Here is a 23,162-nt window from a genome sequence, read left to right as displayed (position 1 = left end):
GGGCTCGGATTGGTAGATCTTGGTTCGTTATAGACCACGTGAATGTGTCTACTCAGCATTTCGGGAAAAATCTTGGTGATAATCTTGATTTACGAATAACCTCAATTAAACTCCTTAGGGGGCCATCCAGGAGCCATGTGGTTATGTTTTTGAAAATTTTCAACATTCTCCTCCCCCAATGTGATTTATCGTGGACATTTGATGGATAGTATTAGGACATCAAACTCGCACACCCCTGCGAATACGGAATAAAATGTTTTTTACTAATTTTATTTGCTAATTATCTAATACATGCATTCATCTCTTAGACTAGGTGTTCCGTGTTTCCTTTACACTATCATCCTTATTTGCTATGTTACATTTGTAGTTATTATAAATTATTTCAATTGCCTCTGGCAGTTAGGATTTTTCCTCTGGTTGAATTGAACTATGTAGGTATTACAATGTTTTCAACTTAAACTAAACTTAACCTAATTTATACTAAGGTTACAAGGAGCTAATCGTTGCAATAGAAGATTGCAACGATTTTTGACTAAAATTGGAAATTATTTTGTTGGACATTTGTTGCAATGTTTCAATATTAGAAATTCTATGAAGTTCATTGGTACTATACCAGGGATTGAGTCCTAAAGAGTATGAGCAAGTCTCTCACTTATCATCTCTGTATACATATACGATATGAAGCATCCCGCGAGAAACTTTTTCGCAAGTTGTCATGATAGAGAACTGATTCGGGAGGCTATACCCCATGATAAATTTCTTTTAGAAAGCTCCAAATGCGGGGAGCACTGGCTATGATGATGCATTTAAACTTGTTCTACACAGCTGTGCAGAACACGAAATGAGCGAAAACAAAGCGAGAATCACCATTTTTCTGTGGGGTCCTATCCGATTCTATATTTTCGCACTTGTATACAACTTTGATAAATTTGATATCATGGCTTGTTATGATTCAGAACAGTTTTTGCTTCTCTTTTATCGTTGTTCGTTATCTATTGAGAGCGATATCTGCAAACCCTGTTCTATAACACGGAGGTAACTTCAGAATCATTTTCAAAATTTTATTTTGAATCCTGTGGAGTGTCTTCTTTCTGGTACATATTGCAGCAACTAGTCCATATTGGCACAGCATACAACATGGCTGGTCTAAAAATTTGTTTGTCAATCAAAAGTTTGTTCTTAAGACAAAATTTTGATTTTCTGTTTATACGTGGATATATACACTTAATATATTTGTTACATTTGGCTTGAGAGCCTCCAATGTGACTTTTAAAAGTTAATTTTTGATCCAGCAGAAATCCTAAATATTTAGCTTCGCTAGACCAATTAATTGGAACCCCATTCATAGTGACAATATGTCTGCTAGAAAGTTTCAAATAAGAAGCTCGAGTATCTTTTGTTGAATAATATCATTGGCTCAACGGAATAGGTTCCCAAGGAATTTTAGTAAGGGGCCGTCCAGAAACCACGTGGTCATATATGGGGGGAGGGGGGGTTTGGAAAATAACCACGATAAGCCACATGGGGGAAGGGGGGTTGTTGCTCTCAAACCACGTGGTTTTTTTACACAAAAAATTTTTGGTGGATAACAATAGCGGTGTAAAAAATACAAATCATTAAAATTTAATGATTTAATCATTAAACGCAAAGCGCATCTTAGGGCCGATGCCCACGTAGCGTTTTTCAACTCAGCGTTGAAAAGATGCAGCCCAAGTAACATTTTGAATTCTATTTGGATTTATTCAAGTTTTATTGCAGTTTTATCAAGGCTTCGCACAAACTGTAGAGTTTTATCATAGTTTTCGTCTAGTCCAAGTTACCTCAACGCTAAATTACCTTATAATAGTTTTATGATATGCTCCAGGTCCATCTTAAGCTGTTTATTTTGGTAAATTATCCAGCAAGAGCACTTTATCCCAATTGAAACCAAATAGTTTTGTGAAAGTTTTATGGTACTCTTCATATAGAAAGAACGATCTTGATAATGCCATTATAAAACTTCCTTAAAACTAAGTGGTTCTGGTTGGGAGAAATTGCTCTTGTTGTAGTTGATGTATTCTACAAACAAAACATAATGTCAAATTGGACGCAAATAAGTGTATAAATTAAAACCAGTGGATCAAAGGCAACAATAATGTAAATTTATCCCATATATGGAAACTCCATTTGCGCAAGCATCTGTTTTTTTTTCTATCGGAGTTTTCTCTCTATCGGATCATCAGCTGCAGTTTTCTTTCTATCGGATCAAATTTATCATCAGCTGTCTTGATGTGATACCAGGCAGAGTTCATATCCTCCCATTTATCATATGAGCGATCAATTTTCCTCAAAATACATTTTCTCAATTTTTGGGCATTCATAACCATACAACACACAGGCAAATTTCTCCAGTTTTCAACGGACGGTTGCGGTTGAGCTACGTAACAAATACTGACAAGTTTAGTATTTGTTAGATAGATTTTTGAAATCTTTAACATATTGTTGCAAAATCGCAACCAAAAATTATTATCAAATTATCAAATCTACTCGTATTTCGAAGCAGGGTTATTTTTAATAAATAGTATTAACAATTTACTTTTTGATTGAAAATAACCCTATAGATGTTTAACTAAAGGTTAACAAATAAGTTATACGCATTTCTTTTTCAAGTTGAATTGCATGTTGTTATATGACAATATTCGCAAAATGGATGATTTCGGCTTAATCTGCGCCATTTTTTTATTGCAATCATGCGTGCCCACTACTAAAACACATCACAAACATGGAAAACAAAACAATTTGGGCTCCAATTCTTTGTTTTCTATTGTTATTGATGTAGATAGATATTATGAACCCTAGGAGCAGTATCCATATTGAGTTTTATTTTAATTCAACATTTTGTGCAAGTATTCAGTTTAGTAAATATTTAACGGCAAACTCTTTCCAAATTTGTTTTCAATGGGTATGTAAACAACATATTATAATGAAAGCACCAAACTTATAACGCTCTTCAATAAAACTTCTTAGTTTTGACCAGTACTAGTTAGTTTTATTCAGGACAAACTAAGCTTCGTCAAGATTGCGATAAATCTAGTTCAATTTATCATGCTCTTGCATAAAGCTAACAGGTTTTGTATGAGATAAAGTGGGTTTAATCCAATCCTATGATGGTTTTCGATAAAACTATTGAAATCATGGCGGATTATCGTCTGCGTCAAATTTTTTGATGGAAGTCATTTCTATATGAACGCTGAAAACTATTTGATTTCATTTTAAATGCATGAGTCCTTTCACAGATTGGGGCCTAAAACAAATATTGCTACATCTGCGAAATAAAATGTAGAGCAAAAATTATTTTTTTGGGTGTGTACATTTTTTTGAATAGAAATAGTTTTTCAAAATAATACTATATCTTGCAATATAAATAAGGGGCATTCATTATTTGTTACATTTATTCAGAAAAGCTTCGACAAAGTGGTTGTGGCATGTGGAATTACACGATCACAATGCAATTAAGTTTCAATTTTTCAATGTATCCATCATCATTTTCATCATTATGAGATACTGTTCGATTTGGTTCAGTCAAAGCTAAATATAAACAAGTATAAACATCAGTGGATCTAGATAACGAAAATACATGCTGTCAAATTCCTCAGTAATCATAACAGGGTTTTATGCTTATCTTTCATGCCATCATAAGCTCACTTTGATAAAACTAACAAGTTTTAAGCGAACCTTGGAAAATGGTCTTGAACACCTTCTCAAGAGTGGGACTTTTTCGTCTTATAGTGGTTTTATGGCTGTCTTGGAGCAAGATTGTAGAAGAATTGGTTTTAAATGTGGTTTTAAGGCACAAGTCTAGAAGTGTGCATCAAGTGCATCATAAAATTAATTTTGTTACTTGGGAGGTGTGCATCGAGAAAAACCGGTAACGCAGCGTCGGTCGTAACGCCGATGCATATCTGCGCTATTTGACCATCTTAGATTGTAGATCGTTTTTTCATAAAAAAAATAAACGAAAAAACAAGTTGCGATTCAGTCTCAATTTCCACAACAAAAATTTGAAAAGGAAAAATGGGAAAATGTAAACAAATTCCGCAGATGGTTTTTGGCATCACGCCGCCGACACTTTTGCATCAGCGGACTGCAGCTACAAATTTGAAAAATATCCATGTTTTTACAATAATCCAAGAAAAAAACTTCAAAATAATTTCTTATGGATATTCAGGAAAAATCCAGTAAAGAAATTTCCTGTAAAAACTTTGACATTACTTCATATAATCCTGATAAAGTGCTGGCATTCAGAATGATTTTTGAACAATTCTCTCTGAAAAATTTTGCTTGGGAATTTTGCTACAAATTGTTATTGAAAAAAAAAAAACAAAACATCTCCAGTATAAATTGCGAAAAAATTTCCTTAAAACTCCGAAAAAAAAATCAATGTGAATTCTGTCTGAAAATTCAAAACAGTCCCTTGGGAAATACATATAATTTTCGGTGGAAAAAATATTCAAATTTTCATATATATTTTTTACATTCTAATGACATTTTCTGCGACAAGTTCTTTCGAATCTTCACCAGAAATTCTTCTTTATTTCCAAAAGAAGTTTTTCGAACATTTTAAGGAGTGCACTTCAAAATGTTCAGTCTCCAGTTAGCTTTGCGAGCAAAGGCGTAGGGTTGCCAACCCGGAGATGACGAGTTCGATTCTCGTTCCTGTCTAGGATGTGTTCGGGTGGGAAACATTCTTGACATCCTAGGTATAGTGCATCCATCGCACTAGCTACACAAGATATATACACGTGCAATGGCTGCCATGTAAAAGCTTTCAATTTATAACTAAGGAAATGCCAATAGAATATACTAAGTTGAAAAGCAGTTGGAATGTGGAGCCATATAAGAAGAAGACTTCTACATTTTTCAATAAAAACTCTTCTGAATTTCCGAAAGATATTAAACAGCCAATGCCACATGAAACGCTTTGATATTTCCGCTGATTTTTTGTTTTTGTTTTTTTTTTCAAATTTGGAATTTTGAAATACAAATTTTTCGGAATACTTTTATACGCTCTTTGTGAATTCTACCACATTTAAAAAAAAAGTATTTTTTTATTCGAGGCATTATATTGAATTTCCACGGAAGAGTCTATGGATTATCTTCAAAAATTCTTTGGATTTTCAAAAAATAAATCTTTAGAATTCTCGAGATTCTTGTTTTGCCTTTCTCGTATACTAAGTATACGTAAAGGCTATATGATCGCTCCAAAAACAAACTTTTTATAGAAGGCCCGGAGACCCATAGTGTTATATACCGATCGACTCAGCTCGACGAATTGAGGTGATGTCTGTGTGTATGTGTGTGTGTGTGTGTGTGTGTGTCTGTGCGCACCAACCCAAAAAAAAATGTCACTCATTTTTCACTCAGTTTCTCATTGTTTCCTATTGAAAATTGGCCAGACCGGACTATGGGATCGAAAGTTATGGCCAAAATACTTTTTTTACGGAATAATCGCGTGAAAAAGTGTCACTCATTTTTCGGGCACTTATCCTTAACAGATTTACTCGCAACAAGTTGCATTCGACGCAGAAAAGTGTCTCATTGTTTCCTATTGAAAATTGGTCAGATCGGACTATGGGATCGGAAGTTATGGCCAAAATACTTTTTTTTACTGAATAATTGCGCAAAAAAGTGTCATTCATTTTTCCGGCACTTATTCTCAAGTTGGTCGCAACAAGTTGCATTCGACGCAGAATCGTGTCCCATTATCTCCTATTGAAAATTGGTTAGATCGGACTATGGGATCGGAAGTTATGGCCAAAATACTTTTTTTACGGAATAATCGCGTAAAAAAGTGTCACTCATTTTTCGGGCACTTATCCTCAACCGATTTACTCGCAACAAGTTGCATTCGACGCAGAAAAGTGTCTCATTGTTTCCTATTGAAAATTGGCCAGATCGGACTATGGGATCGTAAGTTATGGCCAAAATACTTTTTTTTTACTGAACAATTGCGTAAAAAAGTGTCATTCATTTTTCGGGCACTTATTCTCAAGTTGGTCGCAACAAGTTGCATTCGACGCAGAATCGTGTCCCATTATCTCCTATTGAAAATTGGTTAGATCGGACTATGGGATCGGAAGTTATGGCCAAAATACTTTTTTTACGGAATAATCACGTAAAAAAGTGTCACTCATTTTTCGGGCACTTATCTTCAACCGATTTACTCGCATTCGACGCAGAATCGTGTCTTATTGTTTCCTATTGAAAATTGGCCAGATCGGACTATTGGATAGGAAGTGATGGACAAAATACTTTTTGCCTTTCTCGTATACTAAGTATACGTAAAGGCTATATGATCGCTCCAAAAACAAACTTTTTATAGAAGGCCCGGAGACCCATAGTGTTATATACCAATCGACTCTGTTCGACGAATTGAGGTGATGTCTGTGTGTGTGTGTGTATGTGTGTGTGTGCGCAAAACTACTCAAAAAATGTCACTCATTTTTCGGGCACTTAACCTCAACCGATTTGCTCGCAACAAGTTGCATTCGACGCAGAATCCTGGCCCATTGTTTCCTATTGAAAACTGACCCGATCGAACTATGGGCTTAGAAGTTATGGCCAAAATACTTTTTTTCATAAAAAAGCACATTAAAAAGTCTAGCTCACTTTTTGGGCACTTATTCTCAATCGATATGCTCGCAACAAGTTGCATTCGACGCAGAATCCTGTCACATTGTTTCCTATTGAAAACTGACCCGATTGGAATATGGGCTTAGAAGTTATGGCCAACAGATTTTTTTTTCATAAAAAAGCACATTAAAAAGTCTAGCTCACTTTTTGGGTACTTATTCTCAAAAGATTCAGTCGCAACAAGTTGCATTCGATGCAGAATCCTGTCTCATTGTTTCCTATTGAAAATTGACCCGATCGGACTATGGGCTTAGAAGTTATGGCCAAAAAAAATTTTTCATATAAAAGCACATTATAAAGTCTAGCTCACTTTTTGGGCACTTATTCTCAATTTGCTCGCAACAAGTTGCATTCGACGCAGAATCCTGTCCCATTGTTTCCTATTGAAAATTGACTGGATATGACTATGGGCTTAGAAGTTATGGCCAAATTATTGTTTTGTTTTCATATAAAACCACATTTAAAAGTCTAGCTCACTTTTTGGGCACTTATGCTCAACCGATTTGCATTCGACGCAGAATCCTGTCCCATTGTTTCTTATTGAAAATTGACCCGATCGGACTATGGGCTTAGAAGTTATGGCCAATTTTTTTTTGCCTTTCTCGTATACAAAGTATACGTAAAGGCTATATGTTCGCTCCAAAAACGAACTTTTTATAGGAGACCCGGAGACCCATAGTGTTATATACCGATCAACTCAGCTTGACGAATTGGAGTGATGTCTGTGTGTGTGTATGTGTGTGTATGTGTGTGTGTATGTGTGGGTGTATGTGTGTGTGTGCGCAAAAAGTCTAGCTCACTTTTTGGGCACTTATCCTCAACCGATTTGCTCGCAACAAGTTGCATTCGACGCAGAATCCTGTCCCATTGTTTCCTATTGAAAATTGACTCGATCGAACTATGGGCTTAGAAGTTATGGCCAAAATACTTTTTTTCATAAAAAAGCACATTAAAAAGTCTAGCTCACTTTTTGCGCCCTTATCCTCATCTGATTTGTTCGCAACAAGTTGCATTCGATGAAGAATCCTGTCCCATTGTTTCCTATTGATAATTGACCCGATCGAACTATGGGCTTAGAAGTTATGGCCAAAATACTTTTTTTTTCATAAAAAAGCACATTAAAAAATCTAGCTCAATTTTCGGGCACTTATTCTCAACCGATTTACTCGCAACAAGTTGCATTCGATGCAAAATCCTGTCCCATTGTTTCCTATTAAAAATTGACTCGATCGAACTATGGGCTTAGAAGTTATGGCCAAAATACTTTTTTTCATAAAAAAGCACATTAAAAAGTCTAGCTCACTTTTTGGGCACTTATTCTCAACCGATTTGCTCGCAACAAATTGCATTCGACGCAAAATCCTGTCCTATTGTTTCCTATTGAAAAATGACCCGATCAAACTATGGGCTTAGAAGTTATGGCCAAAATACTTTTTTTTTCATAAAAAAGCACATTAAAAAGTCTAGCTCACTTTTTGGGCACTTATTCTCAACCGATATGCTCGCAACAAGTTGCATTCGACGCAGAATCCTGTCGCATTGTTTCCTATTAAAAATTGACTCAATCGAACTATAGGCTTAGAAGTTATGGCCAAAATACTTTTTTTCATAAAAAGAACATTAAAAAGTCTAGCTCACGTTTTGGGCACTTATTCTCAACCGATTTGCTCGCAACAAGTTGCATTCGACGCAAAATCGTCCCATTGTTTCCTATTGAAAATTGACCCGATCGAACTATGGGCTTAGAAGTTATGGCCAAAATACTTTTTGCCTTTCTCGTATACAAAGTATACGTAAAGGCTATATGTTCGCTCCAAAAACGAACTTTTTATAGGAGGCCCGGAGACCCATAGTGTTATATACCGATCAACTCAGCTTGACGAATTGGAGTGATGTCTGTGTGTGTATGTGTGTGTGTATGTGTGTGTGTGCGCAAAAAGTCTAGCTCATTTTTCAGGCACTTATCCTTAACCGATTTGCTCGCAACAAGTTGCATTCGACACAGAATCCTGTCCCATTGTTTCCTATTGAAAATTGATCCGATCGGACTATGGGCTTAGAAGTTATGGACAAAATACTTTTTTTCATATTAAAGCACGTTAAAAAGTCTAGCTCATTTTTTAGGCACTTATCTTTAACCGATTTGCTCGCAAACAAGTTACATTCGACGCAGAGTCCTGTCCCATTATTTATTGAAAATTGACCTGATCAGACTATGGGCTTAGAAGTTATGACTAAAATTCTTTTTGCCGTTCTCGTATACGAAGTATACTTTAAAGGCTATATGTTCGCTCCAAAAACGAACTTTTTATAGGACCCCCGTAGACCCATAGTGTTATATACCGATAGACTCAGCTCGACGAATTGAAGTGATGTCTGTGTGTGCGCGAAATGATCTCTCTCACTCGCTGACTGACACTCACTTATCCTTTCTATCTAAATCTTGTCCCATTGTTTCGTATAAAAACCGGCCCAATCAGACTATGGGCTTCGGAGTTATGGCCAGTTTTTACAAAAAAAAATCTTACTCTCTATTTAGGCACTTCAAGACAAAATTTTCAAAACGGCTTATCTGCTTTTGTAAACAGAGATTCAAACGTCGATTGCACGAATCTCATAGCACTTCGACACAAACCAACGCCATCATCAGGTAGCCGAGACCTTCACCTGCCTATTGGTAGTGTTTGTTTGCGTTGGAGTGTTATCAGATTCGTCGAATCTTTGTTTACAAAAAGCAGATAAGTCGTTTTGAAAATTTTGTCTTGACTTACTCTCGGCCGATTTGCTCGCAACATTCGACGCAGAATCGTGTCCCATTGTTTCCTATTAAAAATTGGCCGGATCGGACTGTTGGCTCAGAAGTTATGGTCAAAATACTTTTTTTCATACCAAAAGTGCGAAGAAATTACTCCCTCGCAAGAAACGAGAAAGGCACTATCACCGCTAGGTGGATTAATCTGGGTTTTTTCATTTAAAAGCACAATAAAAAGTCAAGCTCACTATTTGGGCACTTATTCTCAACCGATTTGCTCGCAACAATCTGCATTCGACGCAGAATCCTGTCTCATTGTTTCCTATTGAAAATTGACCCGATCGGACTATGGGCTTAGAAGTTATGGCCAAAAAAAAATTTTCATATAAAAGCACATTAAAAAGTCTAGCTCACTTTCTGAATCCAGAATCCTGTCCCATTGTTTCGTATTGAAAATTGACCCGATCGGACTATGGGCTTAGAAGTTATGGCCAATTTTTTTTTTCATATAAAAGCACATTAAAAAGTCTAGCTCACTTTTTGGGCACTTATTCTCAATTTGCTCGCAACAAGTTGCATTCGACGCAGAATCCTGTCCCATTGTTTCCTATTGAAAATTGACTCGATCGGACTATGGGCTTAGAAGTTATGGCCAAATTATTATTTTGTTTTCATATAAAACCACATTTAATCGTCTAGCTCACTTTTTGGGCACTTATCCTCAACCGATTTGCATTCGACGCAGAGTCCTGTCCCATTGTTTCCTATTGAAAATCGACCCGATCGGACTATGGGCTTAGAAGTCGCGGCCAATTTTTTATTTCATATAAAAGCACATTAAAAAGTTTAGCTCACTTTTTGGGCACTTATCCTCAACCGATTTGCTCGCAGTTGCATTCGACGCAGAATTCTTTCCCATTGTTTCTTATTGAAAATTGACCCGATCGGACTATGTGCTTAGAAATTATGGCCAAAATACCTTTTTGCCTTTCTCGTATACAAAGTATACGTAAAGGCTATATGTTCGCTCCAAAAACGAACTTTTTATAGGAGGCCCGGAGACCCATAGTGTTATATACCGATCAACTCAGCTTGACGAATTGGAGTGATGTCTGTGTGTGTGTATGTGTGTGTGTGCGCAAAAAGTCTAGCTCACTTTTTGGGCACTTATCCTCAACCGATTTGCTCGCAACAAGTTGCATTCGACGCAGAATCCTGTCCCATTGTTTCCTATTGAAAATTGACTCGATCGAACTATGGGCTTAGAAGTTATGGCCAAAATACTTTTTTTCATAAAAAAGCACATTAAAAAGTCTAGCTCACTTTTTGGGCACTTATCCTTAACCGATTTGTTCGCAACAAGTTGCATTCGATGAAGAATCCTGTCCCATTGTTTTCTATTGATAATTGACCCGATCGAACTATGGGCTTAGAAGTTATGGCCAAAATACTTTTTTTTCATAAAAAAGCACATTAAAAAGTCTAGCTCAATTTTCGGGCACTTATTCTCAACCGATTTACTCGCAACAAGTTGCATTCGATGCAGAATCCTGTCCCATTGTTTCCTATTGAAAATTGACTCGATCGAACTATGGGCTTAGAAGTTATGGCCAAAATACTTTTTTTCATAAAAAAGCACATTAAAAAGTCTAGCTCACTTTTGGGCACTTATTCTCAACCGATTTGCTCGCAACAAATTGCATTCGACGCAAAATCCTGTCCTATTGTTTCCTATTGAAAAATGACCCGATCAAACTATGGGCTTAGAAGTTATGGCCAAAATACTTTTTTTCATAAAAAAGCACATTAAAAAGTCTAGCTCACTTTTTGGGCACTTATTCTCAACCGATATGCTCGCAACAAGTTGCATTCGACGCAGAATCCTGTCGCATTGTTTCCTATTAAAAATTGACTCAATCGAACTATAGGTTTAGAAGTTATGGCCAAAATACTTTTTTTCATAAAAAAGAACATTAAAAAGTCTAGCTCACGTTTTGGGCACTTATTCTCAACCGATTTGCTCGCAACAAGTTGCATTCAGCGCAAAATCCTGTCCCATTGTTTCCTATTGAAAATTGGCCCGATCGGACTATGGGCTTAGAAGTTATGGCCAAAATACTTTTTGCCTTTCTCGTATACAAAGTATACGTAAAGACTATATGTTCGCTCCAAAACGAACTTTTTATAGGAGGCCCGGAGACCCATAGTGTTATATACCGATCAACTCGGCTCGACGAATTAAAGAGATGTCTGTGTATGTGTGTGTATGTGTGTGTGTGCGAAAAAGTCTAGCTCATTTTTCAGGCACTTATCCTTAACTGATTTGCTCGCAACAAGTTGCATTCGACACAGAATCCTGTCCCATTGTTTCCTATTGAAAATTGATCCGATCGGACTATGGGCTTAGAAGTTATGGACAAAATACTTTTTTTCATATTAAAGCATGTTAAAAAGTCTAGCTCATTTTTTAGGCACTTATCTTTAACCGATTTGCTCGCAACAAGTTGCATTCGACGCAGAGTCCTGTCCCATTATTTATTGAAAATTGACCCGATCAGACTATGGGCTTAGAAGTTATGACCAAAATTCTTTTTGCCTTTCTCGTATACAAAGTATACTTAAAGGCTATATGTTCGCTCCAAAAACGAACTTTTTATAGGACCCCCGTAGACCCATAGTGTTATATACCGATCGACTCAGCTCGACGAATTGAAGTGATGTCTGTGTGTGTATGTGTGTGCGCAAAATAATCTCTCTCACTCACTGACTGACACTCACTTATCCTTAACCTCTATCTAAATCTTGTCCCATTGTTTCGTATCAAAAACCGGCCCAATCGGACTATGGGCTTCGGAGTTATGGCCAGTTTTTACAAAAAAAATCTTACTCTCTATTTAGGCACTTCAAGACAAAGTTTTCAAAACGGCTTATCTGCTTTTGTAAACAGAGATTCAAACGTCGATTGCACGAATCTCATAGCACTTCGACACAAACCAACGCCATCATCAGGTAGCCGAGACCTTCACCTGCCTATTGGTAGTGTTTGTTTGCGTGGGAGTGTTATCAGATTCGTCGAATCTTTGTTTACAAAAGCAGATAAGTCGTTTTGAAAATTTTGTCTTGACTTACTCTCGGCCGATTTGCTCGCAACATTCGACGCAGAATCGTGTCCCATTGTTTCCTATTAAAATTGGCCGGATCGGACTATTGGCTCAGAAGTTATGGTCAAAATACTTTTTTCATACCAAAAGTGCGAAGAAATTACTCCCTCGCAAGAAACGAGAAAGGCACTATCACCGCTAGGTGGATTAATCTGGGTTTTCATAAAAAGCACATTAAAAAGTCTAGCTCACTTTTTGGGAATTTATTCTCAACCGATTTGCTCGCAACAAGTTGCATTCGACGCAGAATCCTGTCCCATTGTTTCCTATTGAAAATTGGGCTATGGGCTTAGAAGTTATGACCAAAATTCTTTTAGCCTTTCTTGTATACAAAGTATAGTGGAGACTGGGTAGACTTGATCCCCTATTCTGATTTCCGATGTATCACAGCCAAAAATAAATAAACATACGCGATTTCCACACTGACTCTCTAAGAAATATAGTATTTAACCTTACTGACAGTCCTTAAAATATTGTTGTTATTTAAACATAATCGATTTTTTAGAGTGCTGTCAAAAGTCTACTTTTAAAATATTCGGGCGAAATTAATCCCTCTTCAAGAGCTTGCTTTGTTAAAATTAGAAAGGTGCCCTCAGATTTTTTAAATATTTTTCCTTCAAAACACGCGCAATTTTTCGAATTGCTGTGAGTATCTATGAACGATTTTTGTTTTTATTTTTTTTTTATTAGCTTTATTAAGGAGACTTGCAGCCCCAGGCTGGCTCGCCTCCGGATCACGATTTTTGTTATTGAATTCGACAGCACATGTTATTTTTAAATTTGGGGAGACTTGATCCTCTTTCTATGATATCTACCCAATAAATCATTTTTCCTGCCAACCCTTCATCAAATCTGTCAAATCTACAAAAAAATCAGAAGGCAGAGAACAGATTTATATTTTTTTGAATTTTTTCGCAAAATTTTTGTATGGGTGACTAATGGGGGATCAAATTTCCCCATATTGAGGCAATAACTTCAAATCCAAATATCCTAAAACTTTGATGGAATGTTGACATTTCCACCAGTACAAATCATTAAACATATTTATGGCTTTGTGCTGTGAAAAAAACGAAAGCATTTGGTCATTGTTATGAAAAGTTATTCAAATTTTGCGAGGCAAATAAAAAAATCTTTAGGAAGGTCAAAACATACAAACCGCCCGGCAGAATAAATAAGGTTGTCAACCCAAAAAATAACTCACCACATAAAGGTCATTTGTCTAGAGGATCTATACTAAAAAATACGCTAGAACAAAACTACTTTAGTTCTCGATAAAACAGGGGGTGATCAAGTCTCCCCGGGGATCAAGTCTACCTTCCCCTACTTAAAGGCTATATGTTCGCTTCAAAAACGAACTTTTTATAGGAAGCCTGTAGAGCCGTAGTGTTATATACCGATCGACTCAGCTCGACGAATTAAAGTGATGTCTGTGTGTGTATGTGTGTGCGCAAAATAAACTCACTGATTTTTCAGGCACTTATCCTTAACCATTTCATTTCTTAGGCATTTATCCTCAACCGATTTGCTCGCAACAAGTTGCATTCGACGCGGAATCTTGTCCCATTGTTTCGTATCGAAAACCGGCCCAGTCGAACTATGGGCTTCGGAGTTATGGCCAGTTTTTACAAGAAAAAATCTTTTTCTCTATTTAGGCACTTACTCTCGGCCGATTTACACGCAACATTCGACGCAGAATCATGTCCCATTGTTTTCTATTAAAAATTGGCCGGATCGGACTATGGGCTCAGTTATGGCCAAAATACTTTTTTTCATACCAAAAGTGCGAAGAAATTACTCACTCCCAAGAAGCGAGAAAGGCACTATCACCGCTAGGTGGATTAATCTGGGTTTTTTTAATTTGTACCATAAATTCTTCCAAAATTACATTGGGAATTCATTCTTCTTCGGGAAGTCATTTTGATTTCTTTGTAGGTTCGGCTAAACATCGCTTTAAATCTTTACCAGGCAAAGATGCACAGGAAATGATTTAGAAATTTTAAGGAATTTTGCATCAGAATATTTTTAAATTTTGATTTAATTTTTAAGGAATTCCTTCAAAAGTACAATTTTTCGTTATTTTCACTTGTAAAAACATCGGAATTTCCTCAGGAAATTCATTATTGGTGTTTCAGATGAACTTTTTTCGATTTTCTACTGGAAAATCTTAGGAATTTCCATCGGAAATATTTTGTCATATTCCGAATAATTTGAATAATTTGTTTTGGAAATTAAAAAAAACTGCTGAAAAAGTATAAGAATTTCTTTTGGAAAACGAAAAAAAATCCATTGGAAATTTAGAAGAACTTCCTTTGAAGATTCATTAAAGTTGCCCAGGATATTGGAAAAAAAATCTCTAGAGATTCTGTAAAAAAAGTGAGCTGGATTTTTTTGCCTTTCTCGTACAACAAAGTTGTCTTTTACTTCGAACGTCGAACTTTTTATAGAAGTCTCGGAGACCCATGATGTTATATACCAATCGACTCAGCTCGTCGAGCTGAACAAATGTCTGTCTGTCCGTGTGTATGTGTGTGTGTGTGCACACGAAAACCGAAAAACATTAGGCACTTTTTCATATAGTAATTCTTAACCGATTTTCTCGCAACAAGTTGCATTCGACGGGGGACAAACCCTAGTTGATCACTATTGAATATGATAACGATCGACCATTGCGTTCGAAAGTTATTAAGAAAATGGAATCGAACTATGGAAGCGCCATATAAGGTTGGTGTCTTGGCTAAATGCGAGAAAGGCAGTGTCACCACTCGGTGAATTAAGTTGGGTTTTTCTAATGTATACTGAAACCTGTTAATATTGGAATGTAAACTAATTTGATGATTCTGAAAGCAAAACTGGAATTTCTACAGGAATGCTACTCAAAAGAAACAACAGTAGGAGGTTTTATCTGCATCTCTAAGATTACATATTAACTTTGTGATTCTCTGATAAACTTTTTGTTGTAAGAGTTCAGTTCAGATGCTTCGCTGAGGTTAATATATCTTAAGAATTTCCAGTACCTCCAGAGCTACGGAAGGTCCCAAATACTCTTAGGAATCTATAGGGATATTCAGTGATGAACTTTATGATTATTTAAAAAAAATAACTGATAAAAATTTTTTAAAAAAAGTTAATAGTATAGGGGTATTTTGGAAAATTTCTAAACCATTACAATTTTTTCTCGAAATTTTTATAACTTATTCGCGAGTCCATATTTTTTTGTATCCTCCTGACGCATCGAAGGTGTACGAGTTCTAGATATCCTAATACCCGATACACATTACAACATGATAACATCATCAAAACGTTCGAATTCATGAAAATTTATAATTTCCGTGCTGGGTTTAGTTTGATTTTGAATCAGTTGAAATTGTCCATCTTAAAAATTGATCGGTTTAACCAAGATATTTTAGTTACTAGATAAAGATTGTCGCTGTCGTCGCTGTCCGGAACATCTTTTGCTGGCGAGGATAGGGGAGCTAAATGTCAAAGAAGGAAAATCCATACGATTTGACAGCTTGGAACCCAACATGTTCCGGACAGCAGAACAAAGGGAACCGAAGCGACAATCTTTATCTAGTAACTAGAATATCTTTTGTTTAACCATGTTTTAGTTACACAAGGTTTTTTTTAAATTTTTGTGCTTGAGAAAAAACCACGTGGTCATAAGGGGGGGAAGGGGGGGGGGGGCTGGGGTTGCCAAATGACCACGATAAGCCACATGGGGGGAGGGTGGTTGAAAATCTTCAAAAATATGACCACGTGGTTTCTGGATGGCCCCTAATAGCTGGAGGGCTGGTTTTGCCTTCTCGAACATTAAGTGTACGTAAAATCTATAGGTTCGCCCCAAAGATGAACTTTTTATAGGAAAAATGGAGTTTACAGGGTTCCAAAATGTGTCGTTGGTTGATAATAGGCTGCTGAACCTATAATTGCCGCTGTAGGCATAAAACACGCTGATTAATTTTCACTCAATATGGACATTAAAAAAGTTTTTGTTAGAAAAACTTTTTTTCCTTAAATATGTCACAGGAACATTATTCCCAGAAAAGTTAGATAATTAAAATACCTATCTGCAGAAAAAATTTCATAGATTTCTGAGATGAGGTTTTTTTGTAATATCGATTTTAATTTTTAAAACTAATTTTTTCAGTGTAGAAATCGGTTTTTTATTTTTTGGATATTTTTCCAAAAAACTTCAGGGAATTTCACGACAGTCCGCCATACAACACTTTTTTGTAGGTCTTGTCATTTTAGAGTTACATCGATTTTTAAAAAAATCATGAAAAAAATTAGGCCCTCATCAAATGTTACTCTTGACAATTTTTGAAAAACTAAGTATGCAGAGTGGCTTAGAAATACCATATCTTTATGCCCACCAAGTTTCATACGATTCTGAGATGGTGCTGCCAACCGCTGGTCGAGTTGGCGCGAAATTCGTCAATTCTGCACGCTTAAAATCAATAACACAGAGATGTGTTTGCATCACACAAAACGGACCTAATGCGGAACATCCCCTAGATGAGCGATAGTTACACAGCCACACAAACAGCTCGTGTGGTTTTATTGAAGCTTGGATTTCAATATTTTCAACAGTATTTGGTTCCTCATGAAACAAGGAATCTGTACAAACGTTTACATGTTGAAAAGGACCGTTATCACGACCGTACGAGGCATTTTTGTGCCTGTGTAACTGTCGCTCATCTAAGGGATGTTCCACATTAGGTCCGTTTTGTGTGATGCAAACACATCTCTGTGTTATTGATTTTAAGCGTGTGATTCTCCTTCTCGTTACTTCTCCGGATAATTTTTACAAGCATACTCACAAAAATTTACGGCCGCTACGGGACTCGAACCCAAATAAAGTGTCAAAATATTTAGGGCGCCCATTATAACCACACCACCACGAGAACTAATTGAAGGACAATATTGTGTCGTCAGCATTAAATTGAATTCCGACTTCCGACGTTTTACTTCCGAACTTACTTCCGACATCATGAACGTCAGAACAAAATTTGAGTTTGCCACCAAAACATTGTCGGAAGAGCGTTCGGAAGTGCGAAATCGACTTCCGAGCTTCAATTTGGTGCCAGCGACGGAGTCAAAGCGACAACAAGCTCGATTTTGTGACAGATAACACCATGCAGTGCTGCATATTTATTATCGCATATCGGAAGTGGGCCTTGCTGCCAGTTGATCAGCGTCATACAAACAGTTTTGGTCTAAATGCACAATAGAAAAACTGCTGTATTGAACTCACTACTGATCGTGGCGCATCATGAGCAGTGTTGGTAGAGTCATGCTCAAACTTCAATCATTGAAGCCTAATGCGCGAACTAACTTGCTTGCGATTCTGCAAGGGAAGCATCGAAAAGCATAATTTCGCTCCAAAAAGCGTCAAAACCCGCATCAAAGCGCATTTTAAAGTGAACATGTAGAATTCAAGCAATGACGCAAATCGCGAGTCGAATCATGAAAGATTCTCTGGGCCACGAGTCGCGTGGCGTTCACGTTTGACTCGCGCTTGATTTGAATCTTAGATAAGACGAGATTTGAGAATTTGACTTTTTTCCAACACTGATCATTAGGGTGGCTCAAAAAATACTTTTTCAAATTTGTTGATGGGCCGCCCTTTTATTCGGTTCTATTTGATTCCCTGATGCTCTGGACAAAATTTCAGCCAAATCGGTCAACGTTTGGGCGGTGCTAAACTCGTTGGAAGTTTATATGAAAAAATGTATGCAGAAACATCCAAAAACAGTGATGTGCAGTTGGGCGGCACAATTTACGATCAAGAACCATGATACTCATTCAGTTCTTGTAGAATTAAACACAGAATGTTATGCTGAAAACCGCAAGAAGATTATAGCTTATTAGGCAAAGAAATTAGTATTTTACTGGAGTGTTGTAGGGGTGATTTTTTTTTTTTTTCAAAGGTAAAAGAAACGAAATTTGCTCAAACCCCACATCAAAGAAATGCAAATAACTTAGCCGGGCAAACTCTAATCTTCTCGCGGTTTTCTGCATAACATTCTGTATTAAATTCTTCAAGATCTGAATGAGTATCATAGTTTTTCATCGTAAGTTGTGCCGTTCAACTGCAATTCACTGTTTTTGGATGTTTCTGCGTACAATTTGACATATAAACTTCCAACGAGTTTAGCACCGCCCAAAAGTTGACCGATTTGGCTGAAATTTTGTCCAGAGAATGAGGGCATCAAATAGAACTGAATAAGAGGACGGCCCATCAAAAAAATTGAAAAAAGTTTTTCCCATACTAATTTGAGCCACCCTACTGATCATGAGATGCAGTCAGTTTGGAGAGACGATCTAAGCGGCATATATTTTTTGCGAAACATGGGATGAAGGATAACAAAAATGTTCGCACCATCCCTGGATCGTGACGCTGATTTCGTAAGGTGAGTTGAATTCAAGTGGCTTATGTGCGAAGAATAAAAATGTTCTGTGGTTTGGAAATCCGCGTCTGGAAGACCGTCTAAATGGTTCGTGTTTTGGAAAACCACAAGGCGCATCTGGAAGACCGCCGGAAAATGATTTGTGATTTGAAAAATCACAAAGTGCGCCTGGAAGACCGTCGGAAAATAGTTCGTGGTTTGGCCACAAGGCGCGTTTTTTTATACTGAAAAGTTCTATGTTGCCTTGTTTTCTACGTTAACGATTTTGAAAGGTAATGATGACGCTTAACAATGTTGAAGTGTCACCTTTCTGTCGTTTTTTATTCTACGTTTCTACGTTTCTATTTCCGAAGACATTGATGTATGTCTTATGTACCAACCAATGTTTATCACAAGAGCGGTCGCGTCGAGCACTGAGCACACTACTTGCGTGCATTTCAAATCTCCACGATCTTCGGTTAATATTTCGAGAATAGTGGTGATGTCCTGGTGTAAAATCACAAAAAAAAGGTTTAAAAAGCATCACAACCCATTTAAAATAAAAAATAGAGGAACAATTCTCTGTGAAATCATGTTTTTTCGAGATTTCAATTTGGATTTTTTCCCCTGAAATTTTGCATATATATTCTATATGGTCATAAAACATAACTTGCATCATTGGTTTGTCATTTTCTAACTAACTTTTGACAAGAACCTAAGCAAAAAAAAGTTGACAACTTTCAAAAAAATAAAATTTGGAAATGGCTTATCCGATCGTTTCGATGTCTTTGTCTTTTGTTTTTTTGGAACATATTGTCACGCTCCGTATCATTCTGAAGTAGGTCAACGAATACCAAGAGTCCCTTTATATGGCATTCATTGACAAACTAAAAATTACAAAGAAAGCTCAAATTACAAAGATTGTCTCAATCATGAGAACATGCGGGTGGCCTGAGACGCAAGGGGGTCCCTGAGAAAATCACCGGCCTCATCTAGGCACAGTACGAGGCCTTCTCTTGTAGAATTCTGTTCAATGGGGTCTTATCCGACCCTATCCGGGTCGTAGCTTGTTTGAGGTAAGGATGTATTCTATCACCACTACTGTTCCTCATCGTAATCGACGAGATACTTGAAGATGCGATTGACCAGCATATAACCATGGAGAACCTGAATGAATTCCTCTCCTTAGCCGTGCGGTAACACGCGTGGCTACAAAGCAAGACCATGCTGAGGATGGCTGGGTTCGATTCCCGGCGCCGGTCTAGACAATTTTCGGTTTGGAAATTGTCTCGACTTCGCTAAACATAAAAGTATCATCGTGTTAGCCTCATGATATACGAATGCGAAAATGGTAACTTGTCTTAGAAACCTCGCAGTTAATAACTGTGGAAGTGCTTAATAAACACTAAGCTGCGAGGCGGCTCTGTTCCAGTGTGGGGATGTAATGCCAATAAGAAAATGATGAAGAAGAAGAAGACGAACCTGAACGAATTCGAATTGACGGATAATGCACTCCTAGCTCAACGGCGCTCTGATATGCAGAGTAAGCATAACGACCTTGCCGAGCGCTCCTCTTCGGCAGGTTTAGTCATCAACGTCAATCAACAAAACCAAATCGTTGGATGTAAACACGTCGACCCCTTCCTGTTGCAGGGTTGTCGGGCAAGCAGTGGAGAATGTTGAAAGCTTCCAATATCTTCCCGGGTAGAGGTGAATAACAAACAAATAACATAATAATAACAAATTTTGTTATGATATCAGATTTAGTTATTCCTATGTTATTTATAAATATTATAAAATAGCACCCCAACAACAAATGTTGTTATAATAGTAAAATTAGTTATTTATATGTTATTGTAAAAAGGAGCAGAACAACAAATAAAGAACAAATTTTGCAATCATAGCAAAGTTTGTTATTCATTTATCATTTGCATTTTCAACACATCAATAATAACTGATTTTGATATTTTCTTTTCTTCAAATATTTTGCTATTGGTTTGTTATTATAATAGCAAAATGAGTTATTTATAAGTTATTTGCTAGAGCAATTTCTGTTAATATTTTTGCTATTTTAGCAACTATATCAAACAAACTAATATCAGATTTTGCTATTCAGTTATTCATATATTAATAGTAAAATTTGATATTATTTTGCTATTTTCTTCTACCCGGGTTGGTAGCCAAATGGCGTAAGACGGCGATACCAAGATCGACATAGGTGCATGGATCAAGAAAGCAAGGGCTGCCTGTGCGAGTCTAAGAAATATCTGGAAAAAAGACAGATAAGTGAACGCACAACAATCTAAATTTTCAACTCTAACGAGAAATATGTAAGGGAAGGTGGTCGGTTGTTGGCACCCTTTTGTTTTTAGTTCATAACCTTCCCACATTTGTACAATGTGGTGATATTTTCATACCAATGGAAGCCTACAGGCATAAGCTAATAACTGGCGAAGAGTTTTGATTTATTCCATCTATTGGAAAAAAATATAAATAATTTTGTTAAGCGTTGTTTTTATGCCATTCTGAAAAAGGTGGTCGGTTGTCGGCACCCCCAAAAACACACAAAATAATAAATATGAACTGAGGATGTTATGGCTGAAAATATCGAGATTTATTTTGGCAATAGTAATGAAATTTATTGCATTTAAGTACATTATACACATTTTATCAAGATTTTAAAAATTGTTGTTTTTGCTTACAACTTGGCTTATAACCTGAAATTAGGCAATAAACTGATGATTTGTCTTGATATTTCACCGTTTCCACCTGGGTGCCGACAACCAAAATTAGTAACATTTTAGAAATGTGAAAATGATAGTTGGCATCCAATATTGAATCACAAAATAGAGTAAATTTGCTTTGTAAATACGTAATGCACTTACCTTTCGATCGTTTTACTTCAATTTATAACACTTGGCAAATTACCAAAAAAAAAAACTTTGGAGTGCGTTTTCACTTGATAAAAAAAATATTTTCTCTGTAAAATGAAACAAAGGCTTCTAAGTGCTTTGAAAATGAGCATAACAAGATCGTGCTTATATAGCACACGTATCGGTTTTCTGCCAAAGGTTACGACGGGGTGCCGACAACCGTCCAGTTCCGGCAACCGACCACCTTTCCCTACTGTTATATGCTAGCGAAACAAGGTGTGTATCAGTGGAGAACACTCAACGGCTGCAAGTGTTCATCAACAGATACCTGCGGTACATAATTCGTGCCCGGTGGCCTCACAACCGGATCTCAAATAACGAGCTCCATCGTATTTGTCATCAGAGGCCGAATAGCAACAGAAATTTGGGATCAAAAATGAGGCTAGGTCTGCCACACCTTACGCAGCATTATGCCAACATTCTATGATTCAAAGTAATCAGAACCGTAACAAAATGTTTTTGATATTTCTTTGCCTGAATTATACATTTTTTGCTTAAAATGTTGGTTTTCATTTTAAATCTTCAGTCTTTAATATCTTTGGGGTCTTTTTGGTATTCTTGATTTTGGATTTATATTTTGGTTATGAATATTTGTTTTGAAATACAATCGTTATTATAAAAGTATTTTTTAAAAGCCTAGATTGCCTTAGGAGGTCAGGTGTTTTTCTGGAAAACTGTAGCATTTTTTATTATCGCAAAAATATCCATATTTCTTATTTCTAAGACCCTTCTATGAATTATTATTATTTGGAATTTTATGTTGGGTCGACTAACCCAAAAGGGAGTAGGTTTGTTCAACCTAAAATCACACTCCTGCGTGGTCAATCTAACCTTACATCATCTCAATCATCGTGCGAGTAAACTCTTCTACGATTTAATGCGAACTGTTTTTTTAAATGCAAAATGTATTGTATAAGATCCAAATCTATGAAATATCCGTTTTAAATTTTCACGCCATAAATTTAACTCTACCGTACAATACTTTGTACATATGCTGCGTACAAAACATCAACAATCGTTTTCTTCTCTGACTACACAGATCACGTCACAATTCAAAGAGGCAAGGAGCAAACGCGAAAACCCCCAGATAACAAAACCAAAAGAAAAACTTCCCAAAACAAAACCCTAATCGCTGAAACCGCTTGAAAATGAAGTGACATCGTACCAGTGTCGTTCCGGTAGATTGAGATCTTGCCGCCACCACCCTACCCTACGCTCGCAAGCCAGCCACGAGAACAAAGTCGTGTAAGTACTT

The 23,162-nt window shown here is 36.8% G+C and overlaps 2 protein-coding genes across 3 annotated transcripts in view; one reads left to right on the top strand and one right to left on the bottom strand.

Moving 5' to 3' along the window:
- Positions 1 to 23,162, top strand: part of LOC134219340 (synaptic vesicular amine transporter-like) — a 142,280-nt gene that overhangs the window by 2,184 nt on the left and 116,934 nt on the right. The window contains exon 2 of one of the 2 annotated variants that reach the window (XM_062698060.1): positions 22,947 to 23,152. The exons of the other annotated variant lie outside the window; for it this stretch is intronic. The gene's annotated coding sequence lies outside the window, so the exon portion shown is untranslated. The remainder of the gene's footprint in view (positions 1 to 22,946; positions 23,153 to 23,162) is intronic. 2 annotated transcript variants of the gene reach the window in all.
- LOC134221994 (uncharacterized) overlaps positions 1 to 23,162 on the bottom strand; it is a 130,594-nt gene that overhangs the window by 107,278 nt on the left and 154 nt on the right. The window lies entirely within an intron of this gene.

The sequence above is a fragment of the Armigeres subalbatus genome, chromosome 3 (genome assembly GCF_024139115.2).
Source record: "Armigeres subalbatus isolate Guangzhou_Male chromosome 3, GZ_Asu_2, whole genome shotgun sequence".
In the NCBI taxonomy this organism is placed as follows: Eukaryota; Metazoa; Arthropoda; class Insecta; order Diptera; family Culicidae; genus Armigeres; species Armigeres subalbatus.
The sequence above is the reverse complement of the archived record's forward strand: the minus strand, read 5'-3'. Positions and strand labels throughout refer to the sequence as shown.